Source organism: Synchiropus splendidus, chromosome 4, assembly GCF_027744825.2.
Source record: "Synchiropus splendidus isolate RoL2022-P1 chromosome 4, RoL_Sspl_1.0, whole genome shotgun sequence".
Taxonomy (NCBI): domain Eukaryota; kingdom Metazoa; phylum Chordata; class Actinopteri; order Syngnathiformes; family Callionymidae; genus Synchiropus; species Synchiropus splendidus.
Genome location: NC_071337.1, coordinates 18849977 through 18869538, shown reverse-complemented (window position 1 = coordinate 18869538; position 19562 = coordinate 18849977).

Sequence of the window (19562 nt, the reverse complement as noted above, 5' to 3'; positions counted from 1 at the left end):
TGGCAAACTCTGTGACTATAGTGGCAAACCGACTTCTAAACTTGTCACATTCAGTTTATATCTAAAAATCTAATCTAATAAAATCTTTATTAATGTGAAACAAGTGAAAATCTCAAATCATTGATACTTCGATTTCAGCAATTTCCGTCAAATGAGCGCTTTTAGCAAAAGCTTTCGGTTGGTTCAAATAAAAAAAACTGTTGACTCACTCTGACCAGGACGATGACCATCTTTTAAAAATTAGTTATGTGATTTTTGGACGATTTCATGGGAGGTTGACTGCTTCTTTTAGATAGGAATCTTGAGACCGCCAAGGTCGCGGTTGGTCTGTCATCAGTCGACCCCCCACAGAGAGGTGCAGGTTCTCCAGCAGCAGCTGAGTCTTCTCTTCTGATCCCATTGCAGGCACCACGCTGGCCTTCGCAACAAGAAAAGCTTAATTCATACCCTGTAAATATTCCTTCCACACGCTGAACCAACACAACTTTTCACTTAGTCATCATTGTCTCTGCTTAGCCAGGGCCACAGGTCAAGAATGCTCGTAGCTACATTGGTCATGGTCTTGCTCTGTAAGTACTAACACAAACTATAGCAAGTGCAGGCTGTGAGAGTCAGACAGGACTCGAGTGGTAACTCGTAACTTGTCATTGGAAGTAGACACTCTCAAGGTCTGACTCGGGATCAAGTCCATCTGGCTCCTTCATCTTCTTCTGTGTTTGTTGGAAGTCCTGCCAGAACTGCGAGAAGTTGGTGATGAACACAAGATGGTGGTGCCATGCACATTTCCACACCTGGGTAACATCTGCAGTGCCCAAGTCCCGGTCCAGTTCTGGTCAGGCGGGATTACCAGAACAGTGTTAAAGCAGAATTTCTCTCGGGTTTTTCACGTCCTCCTGACCTGGGGCCCACTTCAGAAAGGTGGTTCATTGAAAAGCCTGAGTCGGTTTTCCTGGAAGTGAACAGAAAGTTTTTTGGTTTCATAAGGCAGGACCAGCAAACCTCTGAGTCAATTTATGGGACAACACACTTTGTAATTCAGTTATGCAATATATTTTCATATTTTATTTTAGTTACAGACAAGTTTTGCATCTGTTCGCACTAACATTGAGTCTGTTATTATTTCTTTAGTGCGTTCACTTTCTGCATAAACAGATATTAGTAGGAGGATCTTTGTGTCATGCATTGCCATGGTGAATCTGCGTTCCACTTATGGGGGCTTTTCACATCCTTATGCACAAGGTGCAGATGTACTTTGGCTCTAGACTCCCGTTCTGAAACAGGAAACTGTGATTTTGTACATCAGTGTTTGACAACCTGCACGTCCGGTCCCCTCACCGGCATCAAAGCTTCAGAGAAGCGTCCCTTGCTGTAGTCTGACCCAATAGGGAGGCAAGACCGTATCCTTGGATTCTCTGACCCAGGTAGTGGGATAGAAAGTGGATCTTCAACAGCCAGCTGATCCAGGATGAACCTTGCCGAGAGGTGTTGGCTTCAGAGTCCAGACCAAACACTGAGCCAGACGACTGAGATTTAAACGGTCATTTCCACTTGATGGTTGCCAGATGTGGTGGCATGCACATAGATCAGTGTGATATTAAAAGGTTTCTGATCTCTAAAAGGTCACACTGACTTTGGGTTGCAGATCCAAATCCATATGGATCTTGAGTAAATTGGAGAGACTATGAAGAGACTTCCTGGTCTTCCGGTTAAATGTTGGTCTGGTCATGGGGTTAGCAGTCTTGTCAAAGAGGCCTGTTCGTCTCTTTCACTAGACCCCCACAGAGATTTCTGTTAGCCTGTACATAATTGTACATTCTCATTGTTGAGAATCTTCTTGGTCTCGAGAGAGAAACCGTAGGATGAGACATAGTTAGAGTCTTTGTCTAACGTCTTGTCTTTGACTTGAAGTAAAACTTCAAACAATATTGGTCTTGCTTTTACTCTTGAATTGTTTGTCTAGTGAAGGTCACAATCTCTTGGTTGTCATGTTTGATAGAGACTGTGAGGCTCTTGGTGCGATCTGAGAACATGAACATGAACATAACATTCAGTCTTGTTTTGATTCTGAACTGTCTTGGTCCAGTAAGTCATTCGTTCTTCATGTTGTCTGGGTAACTGGTCACGGTATGGGTGTTCTCTTAGACCTGTCCTGCAGAATCCTGGTCTTGCCTTGGTTGAAATGTATTAAACTCCCGATTCTCTCTTGGTCATGACTCATAAAGGTCTTGGTCTCCAAAGCAATTGGTCTTGATCCGGGTCCAATCATTGTGGAGTCTTTCTCAGAACCCCTGAATGTGTGTTGATAAGGTTTTGTTGTTTATCGGTAAAAACCTGGGACATCTGCAGCCTTCATCTACAGTGTCTAGCTCCAGATCTTTGTCATGACCCTGTAAAGTCTCACTCTAGAACCAGAATGGTCCTAGTCAGGATGCACCAAATGAGGTTCTCAACATGGTCTGGTGTGAATATTCCTCTGTATAATCTGTTCTCACGAGAGCCCTTAAACCTCCACTAGATCTCGACCTCCAGCACAGCGTCTCCGTCGTGCAGATGTTGTCATAAATCAGCTCTTGGCCCCGCCTCTGCAACTGGCTCTCTGACAAATGCTCCACCATCGCTGCGCCCCCATCACTCCCCGCCGTCCCACCACACCGCCACCCTACTCTTCCAGTAAAAAGAAAGAGCGCTGGAATTTGGCCGCTTGTAACTCTTTCATTGTAAAGTCTCGGCCGTGTCGGTACAGGTGGAGACCTGAAGGCTCGTAAAAACACAACAAGAAAGACGCCCACTCTCTGCTTTCTCTTTTCTCACAATGTCTCTCGCCCCCCTGCCTACACTCCTCTGTGACTAATCCCAGTCAAATCTAAATAGCTGCATCAGTCTGAGGACGGCAGTAACCGACACCCTAGACCAGTAAAAGAAGCACCATAATGGAGCCATGAATCACACTTGGGAGTCAAAGTCGTCAGTCCCCTACCCAAAACTGCTGGGTGCATAGGCGCCTTGTCTGTCTCAGGAGGGGGGGTTCCATGTTTGGGCCTCCTAAAAAACAAGACCCGGGTCAATTGTTTTCACCAAAGATAAAAAGCTATCAACTGAGGGCTTTTCTAAAGCTAAGTACTTCTGAAATCAATCCTTGTTCCAGGCTGTTGGGCCCGACTTAAGATGATACCATGGTCTGGCATTTGTACCCTCCACGGCCTCCTGAGTTGAAGGCTGAGAAGTTCTTTCAAGGGAAGGGAAGGGATACCTGCCTTGTGGACAGGACGTGGTTCAGTTTCTCAGGATGGCCGCATTTCTGAGAGAGTACGACGGGTCACGGCGCAAGGCAACAAGTAGGTGACGAACTACCGGAATTGCTGAAACCAACACATTTTGCTAGAAAAGGAAAAAAGAACTGAACTCACGCAATCACTGAATTCCAAACATCAAGCGACTTTTAATGACTTTTGTTGCCAGAATGGCGGCTACAACGGAATGACTCATTTGAAGATGGAAGCAGTCACGAAGCTTCAGTTGCGTGACAGGAAACTGCTGAGATTTATGGGAGACTGACTATAAATTACAGAGACACACTGAAATGATCCCAAATATATGAAGAGGATTCCTCTACGTTGTTTCATTGAGTCATGCCTTTCAATAAAGGTCGAAGGTTGCGTTTGTACACACCCGCTGACTGATCCCGATGGTTCAGCCTGGCTCGAAGGGTTTGCAAACTTCAAGAAATTAAAATCATTTCTTCCCGCAAAACATATTTCGGGAGACATTAAAGGGGCTTGATTTGACACGCAGATCTCCTCTGAGGTTGGTGCGGCACATTTTTGGAGTGAGGTGTGAAGCCTGAGGTGATGACATCCCAGATTTACGAGGGAGACATTTGACAACTCCAGCCGCCGGCTGGAAAAGCTCATCTGCACCTGGAAAGTTCTTTTGTTTTTTTGCATTGCCAGTAATCTGAAAACCAGACTCATTAGGTAGATTTGAAACACGGGAGTTAGGAGGCAGAAGTGTGTATCATTGAATTTGTGGGTTGTTCAAGTGTCGACGAGCGAAGCACTCGACCTGCAGGCTTTTCCTTTTACACGTACCAGACAGAGAAGTGAGGAAAAGTGACCTGCTAGTTTAAACTCCAGGTGGTTTCCGCTCATCCTGTCAACACTATCAGGCGCAATAGACGCATCGCATTCCACTCATGCACGCGCACACACACACACGTTTGCATTGCTATCCCTGTGGGGACATTGTGAGGTTTCTCATTGGCAATTTTTTTTTTTTTTTTTTTTTTTTTGTCAGCACTTTATTCCGAAGCACTTTCCTAGTTGGTGGGATCCTCACTGACCATGGCAATAAATTTGATTCTGATTGTGAAAATGCTTTCCCCAGCCTCTCACCCTGAACCTGGCCACCCAAAACAAATGGCTCACCTTAACCAAGACTCCTAACTTAAACCAAATTATAATGACCCAGTTATTGTGAAGTCTTCATCCACAAATTGAGATTTGGACCCGGGAGACCGGAAAAACGTCCCCACGAGAATAGTGTTTTGTCAAGAACTTGTCCCCATGAGGCAGTATAAACAAGCGCCCACCCACACACACCCACGTTTGTCTTCCTATCCTAGTGAGGACTGTCATTGGCATACACTATCATAACCCTTTCCCCAGCATTTCACCCTGGACCTAGCCATCTAAAACAAATGGATAAACTCAACCTTTACACCAAGCTATTTTGATTCAAAACAACTGCCTCATATGTTGAGTCGTGGCTTGAGTCTAAATAAAGCAAAAGGTCCATCAACAGGCTCCCCTTGACCTCTGACCCTGCCAGAGAATCAACACTTCACATGAGGGCGGGGCCACAAGTGTGGAGTTTGTGCTTGACCCGAGACGACGAGGCGCAAAGACACACACTAGTTCTGTTTGCTCATGTTACTGAGTGTGTTGCAGGTCGCACATCGAAAGCAGCTGGACTGCATTGACTCAGTCAATCATCTGGTAACCTAGCTAGTTTAACATTGTCACTAGATTTATTGTTACTGGCCCTGATAAAAGAGTTAAACTGAGCTGCATTTGAGAGATGGCGGGTAGAATCTAAGTTAGTCAAGTGACGACAGTCGACACCAAGCAAACAAACACAGAGGAGGAGACAGCTTCAATGGAGTGTTTCTGCTCTCAAGACAAGAAGAATGTTCTTCTTTGTTGGTGCTGAGAGTCCTTTGTCAAACTGATATCTGAGTGTTTTCTTAAGTTCACCTCACCAGGTGCAAGTGAGAGAAGACGCCCAAAATACAGAGAAGATGTTGGACGCTGGATGTTGAAACCAGGATTGGGAGAGTAACTGGATTTTTGACTGCAGTTAGGCCATACTGAAAAGACCTACGACTCACTTCAAATTGAACCCGTGAGTCACATGATGGAACAGTTTACCTGAGAACAATATAAACTATCACAAGTTTTACTTTTTAGATGTCTAAATGTCCAATCCATAACAGTGCCTGTAAATATTACTGCTTGAGATGCAGCTTTCCAGTGTGATGTCATAGTGGAGTTTGTTTCAAAAAGAAGATTCTCAGGGAAGTTGGGTGCCAGGGGTCCACCTTCTTTACAATATGGCAAAAACGTTCAATGACTCAGAGGTTAAAAGTCAAATGTCTGAATCATAGTTTGTCTCTTTAGATGAACTTGAAAAATGAAAACTGCTTTTTGTGGTTCAAGTGATCCGAAGAGTCGTGGCTTTCTCTCTCCTAATGCAGGACGGGTGATTTTGTTGACATGAGACATTAGTACTTCCTGTCTAACAAGTTGGGTCCTGGGACTCATGGGTAAATGTCATGTGTTTGGTCTTCAGACACAGACGTGTATTCGAAAGAGAGCGCAGAAAATGTCATCAGCTTGAAGGATGAGACTTGGCCGACAGTGTTGAAGGTTTGTTTAAAATACTTGCGATGGCATGAGCCGCGGGACTATCCAGCAGAGTATGAGCGCCAGTCCACATCGTCCATCACCGCTCCGGCTCCAGCGCCGTCGTCTGGGGCAGACTTTGATCGCGTGTAATAGACATCTGCATTAACCAGCACAAACTTCCACGTGATGAATCTTTGTCTGATTGCTGGTGTTTGTTTTGATGGTCGGTTTGGATCCAGCATCAGAGCGGCGGCAACAAATAGAGCTCAGCAACTGAACGGAGCTGCAGTGGAGTCTGGCAGGAGCTTTTACTGTCGGAGGTTTGAGATCCAGGGAGACGATGACATCAGTCTGCGACGTCGCCTGAGCTCCTTCACAAAGGGGGATTTCCAGCTTTTTTTTTTTTATTGTTTACTCAGCACACTGAGCCCAGCCGGTTCTGGTTAGGGCGACTTTATCCATAAAATGAAAGCGTGGGAAGGAACATGTCAGGTCGTCATCTGGACCGACACTGAAGGAAAGCCTAGGTGATGTGGGATTTCACTTTTTAAATCTTGCATTATAAGCATGTACATGATTCATGTCCACGACTCTTTGCCTCCTCCCCTTTGCCATCTTCAGTTACAGCGACTTGTTAAGATGTGTGTTAAGAAGCAAGTCCATCCTTCAAAAGCTTTCACAGAGTTGCTTCTGAGGTTGCTGGGATTGTCTTAAGTCATCAGAATTATAAGCGCTTCCTGGCTATAAACATAAAGCTAACAGCAGGGTCGCCTCTTACGTCGATCACTATCTGCTGGTCCAGCATCAAGGTATCAAGGGGGTCGAATGCGGAGCAATGCAGCAAACTTGCAGTACCAAAATTTGTTCTGTCTGTCTCAACGTTTTCCAAAAACTTTATGAACTCACTTACGGTGACTGGAATCTGAACTGTTCCTATGATGCCCTGCAGCCCAGTCAACCAATCGCAGTGGTTGATTTGGTTGAATTGATGCAAGAACCACATATTATATATTTATTATGACTATTTGTTTTGCATTTTAAGGCAGTTAAATCATTGTGACTTGGTCATGTATAAGTAGGTTGTGATCTGAGCAAGTCTGGGTGCCCCTGGTCCAATACACGGAGTATTTGAAGACAAGAATCATGTCTCGCGATGTGCATCAGAGGGGCCTGCACTGTGATCACTCTGTGGGGTTTGCAAGATGAGTCACTCCAAGTGTGATTTATCAAGTCCCTGAATCACAAGTATATCTCGTCTACAACCACCTTCGCAGAGCAGTAGTGCAAAGTAACTCTACTTGAGTCAGAGAAAGGGAAAAGTAAAGCAGCCATGGAAGATGGAGGATTAAAAGCTGTATGAATCTAGAGTCTTGGAGTCATGAACACGTGGTGACCAAGTTGTGTGAAAAGATTTGTTCACATTGAACACAATGAAGTCAATATAAAGTCAATCGCAGTACAATGTGGGAGCAGGGTGACATGCATTGTCTGAAAAAGTAATCTCACTGTTGAGATTCTCAGTAGTGAGTCTCAATGCTCACTACTGATTACTCCCTCAAAAAGTAACTTAGTTACTTTACCGATTACTTGAATTTAAAGGTGACTAAGTTAGAAGTTACTTGTTAAGTTACATTTAGCAGATAATGACAGCCCCCAAAACAATGTTGCTATATCAAATTTGAGGTTATGTTTTTGAAACAAGGTAATGTAAAAACAAACCTGTACCCTTCGGGGATAATATAGTTATGCTTTAAAACCGTTTACCTGGCCATGTTTGGGGTCATTTTATCTGCACAGTCTCAGCTATATGAATGTACAGTGATTATTTCTACTTTGATATACTCTAATTCGTTGGACCAAAAATAACTCACAGAAAGCAACATATCAGAGAATGTAAAACCGTAAAAAATGTCTTTCTTACAAGACATTCATTACAAGTCTCATTGTGTCACGTCTCCTGTCCGCCACCTGGAGGCAGTAGCCACACTAAAGTGATTGCTGCTGCGACTCACCTCTCTGTGCTCCATTGAACTGGAGGATCTAGAAAAAGTCGAAAAATCTATCGTAAGTGTTGTTTAACTTGACCTATCAAGATGATTAAAAAGGTGGTACATAGTTATTTAACCATATCTGCATGTTGGTGAATCCTGCAGGGTTCGTACTGTCATCTGTCGCAGACACTATATCAAAATAGTGGCTGTATTTTCAGTTAGAATCGTGCCTCTCTCGCCTGACTCTGCTGTTGTTTACCGCCGTGTAGCCGGCAGCTTGACACGTGAACTGCCCGCCTGCTGTAAACATGACTTGCTTGTCCCGCATATGACGTCATGCCGAAAGACGCAGTTAAAGAAAGCGAATGTTAATATTTTTCCTGCACTCTCCCCGCACTGTGACTTAGATAAATAACTTTAATCTGATTACTGGGTATGAAATAGTAACGCGTTAGATTACTACTGAAAGAGATTGTTATTAGAGTAACGCATTACTTAGTTACTTAGTTACTTCATTACTTAGTGACACGTTACAGGCATCACTTGTGACAGGTGTAAGGTGACAGGGTCACATCTTCGAGGCGTTTACAGCAACACAATTGCTGGCGACATATTGTGTAACACCCAAGTTAGAAGTGCGGCAACAAGTTGTGCTGAATTAACCAATGAGAGCCCAGATTTTGTGATGATGTAGTCGTGAAAGAAGCAAACATCCACATAGTCCCCAAGCATGGCACCTGAAGGGTTGATGGACACTGAGATGTCCACATCTTTAATCTACTTCCACAATAATGCAAGGGCTACAATTCTGCCTCTCAGATCCGCCATGTTGACTGTGCACTCACCTTTGACCAGCCCCCCTTAAATGTAAGCAAGACTTTGGTTATGAGGAATAGTTTATGTTTTTGAGTGAAAAACTACTTGCACTGAGATACATAAAGGAAAGCAGTATTTCCATTACTCTGAAATTGTAGGGATAGAAAAAACAACTCATAATAGTAAAGTCAGAATAACTGAGGATTCACTGAAACCAAGGGTCTCATTCAGACACGTGAGTCAGTGAAATTGGTTGGTTAGGCAAGTCAGAAACCACGTCCTGTCAAGCTAAGTCACTGGTTCACTCGGAATATAAATCAAGGCACAAACACTTAATGAAACACATCAGCTCCTAAAACCTGTGAGGTACCATGGCGAGAAGACAAACCTGCCTTCATGAGAAGGTGGTGTTCCTCGGGTCTGGTGCTAATTTAACAAACACTTGCACAGGATGATGAAACTGGGTGAAACTTCAAGGCAAATGAGCAGCATTTGAACACTTCGATATTTCCCCTAAAACTGCTGAGGGATCCAAACCTAATCCTTCGCAGACTTTATTTTAATAACTTCACTGGCCCACCCAGGAGAATCTGTTTCATCATCTGGACACACGCTGACTCAGCAGGACTCCAACTGAACCATCGCCAAGCGCCACGACTGGCATCAGCTCTGTTGCAAAGATCTTCAAATGTGCTCCAGACAAGTCTTGGATCATATTCTTGGTGCTGAGTTTGGCAAACATAAGTACGTGCAGCCCGGCAAGCGGGGCGCCGTCAACCTCCTCGCTCCTGTCGTCCCTCACTGGAGGGAGTCATCCCAAAGGGATCAATAAAGTCTAGTCTAAGTCTAAGTCACTAAGGAGGACATTAGCATTCAAGCTCTCTGTCTGCCCTTTTGAACGCGTCTCTCAGCCATCTTAAGAGATTGCTGCGTTGAAGTGATGTCATTAGATTCTTGGATGGATGTTGATAATAATCCTTTGTTCCACGAACGTCTAACCATGTTCACGTGGCTCTGGGTCGCCACATAGTTGTTTGTGAACACAGCAGTTGTGGAGTTGGTCTCTTGTTGTCTGAGGGTTTAGAACTAGAGATGTTTTATTGGCCTCTCGCTCTTGTTGCTGGCCTGTGTGTCGGGAGCGTCAGAGCAGCTGATTAGAATCAGGTGCTGGCTGAAGCGGTGTGGCCCACATATGTGCTGGTAATTGCAACACGTTCAAAGACGTGGTCCTGCTTTTGAAGTTTTTGGGCTGGCAGAGAGCTGGAGAACCATGTTTAGACCTGTCAGAAACTTCATATTCTAACATGGTGGCATGCTTGGAAATAAAGAGCTGGACTGAGAGGGAGTGGTCAGAGGCAGGAGGAGGGTTGTGGTTTGGCTCCATGTGGTATGGAGGTCATGGGAACCCCCAAAGCTCAGACTGGTTCCTCCCGTCTGAGGAAGTGACCTTGCAGACCCAGAGGTGCCCTGCTACCTTCATGTATGTACATACGTAGTACTATTAGTTGTGCTACCAGTTGCTGTAGCTGGGATGTTTCAGAAGCACATGTGGTTTATGTCACTTGAGGAATCGCTCCAGTCACGGTGGCTCAACTGGATTAAACAGTGTGGGTTCCACCATTCCATGAGTTGGGCTTGTTGATACTTGTCCAAGGTCGCGGCACTCGGTCAAGAGGGAATCAGAAATTCAACAACTTGACTCCTATTTCCCATTTCCCATTTCCATATCATGTGACTTCAGTCTTACTAGTTCTGCCATATAAGTCAAGGTCAACACCCAGGACATGTATAAGTCATTCTCATTTGTGATGAGCAAGTTCTCCTGAGCCTTTCATCGCTTCTTCTCATATCCTTGGTTTAATGAAATATGACACCATCTGTTCACTGCAAATCTCTGTGAGGCCCTCTAGTGGTGACAAACAATCAGGATCCTCGCTACTTCAACCAGTCTAAAGTGGAAGGGGTCGATGCATGAAGCCAGCTCAAGACACTGTCATCTCTCAAATGGCTCTTAGGTTTTATTTCCTGGACCCATTATTCGAACCAAACCCAGAATCCTGATGCACAATGATCAGGGGCACATGAACTTTACTCCTGTGATGGATCAGACTCTTCCTCTACAACATGAGCCTGATGTTCTTCCACAACAAGACTATCAATGTTGAGGACTTTGCTATATTTAGGGTTCAACCTTTACCGTGTTCCAGTGCACAGCAAGGTGTGAGGGAAAGTTTTAAATCTGTGACACATGACGAGAGAACACTTTCTTAAGAGATTAAATACCTTCAGATGAGCTCTTCTGAATGTTTGTCTCCACACACTTGAACGACTTCACAATCTCTCATTTCAGTTCCTGTCTCACCAGAATCTGAGGTGCTGATGCTCATCTCTACATCCCATAATCTGTTCAGGAAAACATTTCAAAATGTTTCATGACGTTGCTCCCAGATGTCGCAGCTCCGGCTCGGCACATTCGTCCATCTGGCAGCCACCTACCTGAGCACGCACACCAACTCTTTTTCTCTGGTCAGTGACTCATGAAAGGAGTTAAACCACAGATGGAGTGTGAGTCTGGTCTGGTCTGAGCAAACGCAGCGCCTGCTTTTCTCATCCGGCTTCAGTCCCCCCTCACACACACACCCCGGAAGAGCGAAGTTCAGGGAAGCAGCTTGAGAAAGTTGGTGGTGCGCAACCCACTCATATTATTTATCATGTGTAGATTTTAATTTGTTTAAGTCTTTGATTTAAATTGTGCTTGTGGGGTTGAAGTCACTGCATCAAGAATAAATATGGTTCAGGAAGCGGTGAAAAGCGACCTCTGGTGGTGAGTCTTGGTATATCTTGTCAAGATAAGTGGAATAAGGAGGTTTTATCTTGATGTGTTGAAGTGTGTTCCACTCCGAATCGACTATTATAACAATTTAATCACAGTATTTTAACAGAATTTTGTATGAATGATTGCTACCCCCCCCCCCCCCAAATGCATAATGGCTTCAAGCAAATGTTTTATTAAATGAATCATTTTCTCACGCTGTGTACTTCTCCCACAGGGTGTGACTTTCTCACGTTGCGTATTTCATGTGTGTATTTTAAACAATGTGAACTCCCAGGAGACAGACGGAGGAACCGTGTCCTTGAACTGAAATTCAGAGTAAGATGATCCAGACACTACTGGTGTCCGGATTATAAGTCAACATCACCAAAAAGTGAAAGAGTTGGACATTTCAGGTCAGTGCTTTCTAAGAGATTCATATTTTTTTCCTGTAACTAGAAGTAGGCCATTTCCCCGATAGCATCTGGCGTTGGAGTTTTAGACTTTTTATTTTTTAATTTTTATACCTTTTTGTAAACTGCTTTGCCATTGCTTAAACGCTTCAATAGAAAATTCTATTTTTAATCTTTCACTGGACTTTGTCGATGAGGATCGTAGTGATCCTCATCGACAAAGTCTGCCATACCAAGGTTGAGTTGAGTGAGGATTTTCTCCTCTGTTACTCGGGAAGCGGAGACACACGCAGGTGCTTGGGACAGCATCCTTTTTGGATATCTTTAGCCTCATTTTTGTTATATAAACACATCCGAGTAGGCACCACTACTAAAGTGCCACTGAAAACATCCTAGATGTTTTGATAACAAGTGCAAGAACTCAGTTGTTAATGCATGTGAGCTGATGATAATTCCTACTTCAAAATACCAAGAGTGGGCTGCTCGAGTTTGAAGATTACAGCAGCTGGAGGACGGGTCGACATGTAGATGTAGACTGTTAGAGCTGGGCGAGTCTCCTCACCGACCTTCCACGAAGGGAGTAGCCTATGGATAATAGGAGGCCTGAGTAAGCCCTGTGTAAGGGCCTAAAGGGCAGAGTTCACGAGAATCTAGTTTAGTCACTTGAAGAAGCGACTGGAGAACTGGCAGTTTCCTGCTCATTTACTGAAGGTTTTATTCATCTTACATTCACCTGTTTCCATCTGCTCATCCAAGCTTAGGTCGCAAGGTCAGCAGTCGCCAAACTGAGACGCCTCACCAACATCCTCCAGCTCTTCCAGTGTGATACTGAGGTGTTCCCAGTGGTGTTGTCCCGTATTTTGTTGTGGGTATAACTGCTGTACTTGCTCTCACCCATTGCTCCATGAAGTATTCCAGAGCGACACCAGTCTCCAAGCAAAGCTTCATACACTATGACCATACAGTATGAGAGCATTCTTCAAGACTGGTTTTGTGTCAGCTGCATGTCACCATTGATAGTAACAATATTGTTAACAATATCATAATATCATATCATCTGTTATCGTTTCAAGAATGTTGATTCAATTTTATGTTGTGTTTCCTAAAAGTCAAGTTTTCCAGTGTATGCTGGTTTTTCCACCAGAGCTGGTCACATGACCAGCAGACAAGAAATCAATGGGGTAAATCTTCAGGACACTCTCAATCCAGATGAATCCGCAGAACGTGCCCACAATCAAATCACGTCTACGCAAACCCTTGTACAACCAACCCTGAAAGTTTTATTGAAATAGGTTAATCCCGCTGCCACTCCGTGATTGGTGGACGAAACAACCGTGGAATAGCTTTCCATTCATCACAATTTTTGCAAATCTGAACATAAATGCAGTAAATTGGACCACGCAGAACTCTTCTTGCTCAAAGGCACTTTGAGCACCAGTGACTCTCTTGACTTTCCAGGCTTCCTAGAACGAGTCGCGTCCTGTCCCACTTCTTATCTACCGTGTCAGACAGAAGAGCGTCAATCCTCGGCCGAGGCGCAGTAATCCCTGCGGTGGTGGCGGATGTTCAAGTTGAGCCGCTCCACTGCTTCCGGGACTTGACCACACGTCCGTGACAAAGCCGCCAGATTGGTGGACACTTATCTGGACTCGCAACGCGGGAGACGAGACAGGAGGTCACGCTAAATTGGCTCGCCGGGGAGACGCTGCTCACCCCCCGGGCAAAGTACCGCTCCTCCCCACGCACAGAGGAGGGTCCCGGCGGCTGTCCGCCTCTCACAACTGGGGCACGCCGGAGAAGGAGGTGATGTCCTTGGAGGGTCGATTGATGGAGAATGTCACGATATTCTCGCTCTGAATGCTCCAGGACTTCAGTCATTTTAGGACGGTAGTCCACTAATGAGGCAGTTAGAGGATTCAGTTTTTTATTTCTGAACCATCCATGACTTTTCTCCAACAAACAACAAAGTAACGTCCTGAGAGTCTCTTTTTTTTCTCGCACAGTTGTTTGTGAAGCTAACTGTTACAGCAGCCGACATCTTAGTTTTCATATCTTAAAATAGAAGGCTTCACCCTGGGTTTGCAGTGAAACTGGGTCCTTCATGTTTGGAGACATGTTGTCCCCATGCTTCCGTGGGCTTCCTCCACACTCTCCCATTTTGAAACCCCATCCACAGAGAGTCATTGGTATCTGCACAAGTTGTGTCGAACAGACCTTTGATCCACACGGCTCCAGCATTTACAGTTACCTATACTTTCTGAAACTACGTCCCAGAGTGAATAAATTTGAAAATGCTGGATCCAAGGCTCTGTGTGGACGGCCAATCCGGATATTTTAGAAAACGATGACGTCTGCTCCGCCTGCCTACGCAAGACGCTAGTTCCCGGTTATACTGGGGAACTACGGGTTAGTGTTTCAACACCAACTGTTCAAACAGCTTAGTCCGACAACTGTAGAGAAATTCAGATTTCTCTTTGTCGGACTACATAACCTGGATGATGGGGATATTAGCTGTACTAAGCTAACGTGTAGCCGAGTAGCTTGACTAGCTTCAGCTACGAAGCGGAAATGAACAAACTCTTGTAACGACGATGATCTGCTGATGTGTACATTTTGTGTTCAACATCCTTCACCCAGGTCATTTTTATCCTTAGTTCTCACAAGACTTTTAGAAGAGGTGATTTGTTAGTTTTAGCAGACCATTACCACCATGTTAGCAACTGTTATAAATGCTTGAAACACGTGACCATGAAGGAGCGTCGTCTTCCTATTTATTGCCAGAGCATTAGAGCACCATTGCAGTCTTGGCTACAGTACTGCATCGTTTTCGATTGTTTTCTGAGAATTTGTTTGTACTGCAGAAATGGCTCCTGACAATGAAACCCGGGTGCATCAGGTGGCAGCAATTGGGGAGTTGATATCATTTGAAGATGTTTGGTCATGAGCAGTTAGTGACATAAGAAAAAAAAGGGGGGGAAATGACAGAAAACATCCACTCTCATAGTCAGTTGTAAGACATTGGTTACATGCATGAACAATAAAGTGCCAAAATGTGATACTAAAAGACAAAGGATTGCAAAATATTCAAAATATGCAAAGTATTTACAAAATGTGCGATTATAAATACAAATGCATGACATAAAAATACAGTGGTACCTCGGTTTTCAAACACCCCGGACTTCGAACAAATCGGAGTTCGAACAAAAATTTCGAGATTTTTTTGCTTCTGATTTTGAGTGAAAATTCAGAACTCGAACGCCCCCGAAAAATGCCGGAAAAAACATAACATGCACGGACTGTTTTTTCTTCATATTGAGGTGTAAAACCTTTCCTGTCTTCACACTGGACCGTGGTAGAGTGTCACAGGGGAGGTGCTCTCTCTCCACACCTCCGAGGCTGGAGCGCTCACTCCAGGGTTTGATGTCCTGGAGCTGGGACAGGGATGAGGCGAGTCTGGGACAGAGCGTGACTTGGTTGATGACTTTGTCACAGCCAAACTGCACAGAAGCGCACATTCAGAGCTGGACACGCACCGGGCACCTCTTCACTTCTGGAGAGACGTCACTCACTCGGCAACCCCTCCCACATGCAGCGGCCACACACATAGAGGAACAGCGCACCTGCAGCAGACACTCTACATTCACTCCCACAAAAGCCTATTTTAAGGCTTGGAACGCATCATTTCTTTTTCCATCAATTGTAATGGGAAAAATCGATTCAGATTTCGAACAAATCGCTTCTCGAACGGCCGTCTGGAACGGATTGTGGTCGAGAAAAGAGGTTCCACTGTAGCATAATATTTTTTAAAAATACTACAAGATTCAAAATAACAAAGTGGACCAAAACAATTGGTACATTTTTTTCCAAAAATGTAAAAGAATGGAGTGTTTAGTTAGAAACAGATGATTGTTTGCATGGTGTTCCACTTGTTTTTCCCAGGTCATAGGTCAAATCCATCACTGTCAGACTGAAGTTTTGCTCAACAGACCTTATTATTTGACTAAAGCCCAGACTGCGACTTCACCAGCCAACATTTCCTATTTTTAAAGTTTCTCTCGCAGAGTTGGAGTCCATGATGACTTGGAGGCTGGTAATTAAGACATGCTGGCATTTCAAATCTACATTTGTTAATTATATGCATGGTATTAATTAGGCGCCAGTCATTAACATAACAACCGGTCAGTGTCCCGGGGTAAGAGCGGGACTTCTATTTAATCTCATCGCTCCCAGAAGCTGCTGGCTCATTAATGAATCCTTCGCTAACCTTCAGCACATTGTCACTCATCTGTGTTTGTTTGAAACTAAAGCAGAGTTTCCATGCCAGAAACAAACAAAGACTGATGGAAAATAAGAGAATCCAGTCGTAATACAGTCATATAACTACAGGTACAATGAAGTGGATGAGGTGCTTAACAAAGAATTTGCAACCCACTGACAATGATCCAGAGGTGTTTTTTTTAACTATACTATTTAGTAACGAATGATAAAATAACTGAATGTATTTCTTAAACAAGTTGAGGGCCATTTTCTCAGTAGACGGAATTAGAAAACTATTAAATAAATGTGGTTGGTGGCGGGTGTGAAGCTGGACAGCCTGAGGTCGTGTATGTCAGTTTATCGGTGTCTCCAGTCTGAATGGCCCAGAGGATGGAGCTGTTGATCAATCTGTTAGTGTGGGACTCGGTTGACCCAAAGCGCCTCCACAGGGTGGCAGATCGAACATAGTGAAATGTGAAAGGTCTCCTGCAGTGGCCTTGGTTTGTGTGAGACAGCAGGACAAAGGCATGGGCATCAGATTTTTACAGTGGTGTCACTCGCCCTCTGCCTGACCGTCTGTCCTCAGCAGAGCACCCAGTGTATGCACCCCACAACCCGGCAGTAAGTCGTCACACTCTCCATATACCAGTGGTACAAGGTCGGCACAACTGCTTTGCAAGTTTAACTTTCCATTCCACAAAAAGCAGAGATGCTGCTGAATCATTGAATCCAACAATTCAGAATATGAATTCCTTTCCAGGCCCTCCAAACCAAATGATGTCACCACCCAAACTTTCCTCATGTGCTCCCAACTCTCCTCCTCATGCTTGGCACACGTGCGCACTGATGTGAGCTCCTGATAGAAGCTGTGTATTATGACAACTGGTGGTCAATTCCAGCATCTTAAACCGTGGTTTCACACCCCAGTCTGGGACCAAAGTCAGTTACATCTCAGCCAAACATACTTCAGTGTGAATACCCCCATTAAGGTATCCAGGTATCATAGCTGGATTGAGCCTCTTCTGTGTCATTTGTAGAGCCAGTTCACTGGATGTCTGGGTCTCAAATTCCTTTTTCTGCCTCCTGGAACTCATGTAATCTCCTCGGTGGCTCAACAGATGCTCTGACGCTGTTGGGTCACACTGACGCCTCCTGCGTGTGTGTAGCAGTCCACCTCACCTGCCGCATTCCACTGATCAGATGTGTCACGTCGCTACCTCACTGTGGACTAACAGTTGTGGCCTATGCATGGAGCCCAGAGTCTCCAGAATGCTCCAGGATGGTGACCTTGGACCTTGCAATATTAGTCAGAGCACACTAGTCAGCACAGGTGTCACTTCCACAGTGGAAACATCTTGGATTTACATGCAACAATATGTGACAAACTCAAAAGCATGTCCGTAAATAAAGGATATCTAATCTAATGTGTGATGCCATGACTTTTCTGGAAGTCGAGTGCTCGAAAAAGTCAGAGTCATCATTCACGGTGAAAAAGCTCCGTGGCGTCCGGCGTCTAACCTGGCAATTAGCGCCCCCCAGCAAGGAGGCTCGGTTCTAGTGGGGGAGAGGGTTGGGGTGTGGGGGGTTATGGAAATCACTTCATTACAGTGATGAGTTGGGGTTTAATTAAGAGGAACTTTCAACCCGCCACAGGAGTGATTCCTATAGACACAACTCTGACTTTTATCGATTCATTAACTGGTAGCTGTTGACAGTCTTCCTCCAAACCTCCAGAGCTCATCACTGAACAAGCTCTTAATGTTGTGCACCTTCTTTCCAGACACGCAGCAGGTGGCTGCTCTCATCTCGTGCCAATTCACAAACTTCCTTAACAAAGACCATTGTGAAAGTTAGCTGGCTTAAGTGAGATTTCTATGCTATGAGTTGGCTTGAGTGCTGCAGTACACAGTGCTGTGAGCTGTGTAGTTTGCAGCTAGTATTTTGCCCATTTTTTTAGCAGATAAGTGACTGTGATACTGAAGAGCATCAGAGACTTCTGAAAGAGTTGCTCTTCAAGGACACACTTGGATGTGTGGCTCTAGCTGGAGCCTGGATTCAATCGAATATATGATACGACAATAATGTGAGTCAATGCCGCTTCCTGTTAGACAACATGAGCCACAAAACTCACCTGGATGAGAGCTGCAATAACAAAAACGTGTCTAAGAGACTCGTGTCAGCAGATCGCTTGGACTCAGTCCCAGATGTGTGACACTCAAAGTACTTCCTCACCAGTCATGTGAGTGATTCACAATCCTTTCTTCAGGATGAGATGCAGATTTCGTTGTGTAAACAATGGAACCATGGCCTTCGCTGAGCTCAGGTGACGAACAGCTGTAATTCAGTTGTTTTCTTACATTAGTTTAAACCACTCGTGAGCGTCCATTTTGATTCGCAAATGAATAAATACCATCTTGTCGTACTGCATTCGACCGCTCCATCCCTCCTTCAGCGGAGTCCTCCACCAGCTGGTTGGGATTGTTCTCCTCAGGCGAGTCTGCTCAATATATTTTCTTTTGTTCGAGTGTCTCCCTGGGGACGTGGTGACGGACGGTCAAACCTCCACCTCAGGTCTCCAGTGAGTCGTCCTTCCCTTCTGTCTCAAAGTCGTCCAGGACCAGATTCTGAGAGCTTTGCGTCATTGAAACTGTCAGTGTGATGGGTCGTATTTCACATTATGTCTATGACACGTAGTAGTGTTTGGAGACCTGTATATTTAATACATTTTGTTGTTTTGTCATTTATTGTTGTTTTAAGCGATCTATGTTGTTGTATGTCATTTGTGGTCGTGATGAATCGTTGTAGCGGATAGTGATTTGTTGGGTTTTAATCCTCTGCTTGTTGAAGCTGTGTTCAATGATCACTTTCATTTTTTTCAATTTGTTTAATTTTAATCCTCTCTATTTGAGTGTGCAGTTTGTTTGTTGCCATGCTGACACTTCAGCCAGCGTGGGTCCGTTCTCTCCTCCTCTCGAAGTCATGGCGCGTGAGCACCGGCTCCTCTTCGCTCGGGTCTAAATAATTCAATGATCCAGTGAGGAGTCGACACCTGCGGACTTCTCTCCTCAGCGTGCGGCGGCTCAGGCGGACTCTCTTCTAATTAATGAGACAAGTTCATCAGCTCTGGGGGTTAATGTGTTGTCCCACAGTAGATTAGTGCGCGGGAGCTTCTTATTAGAACACAACGTGAGGTCGTTAGATGGAGCGACGCAGCTCGTCTCCGCAGCCCAAGTGTCTCTGGGTGAGCTCGCGCTCACCTGCGAATTAACTTCCTCACGGCAACTCGAGACAGTTGCGCGTTCGGCAGCTGTTGGAGCAACGCTGCCATCTACAGGCCAGATGGCGTAATAACGCCTCAACGCCTCACACT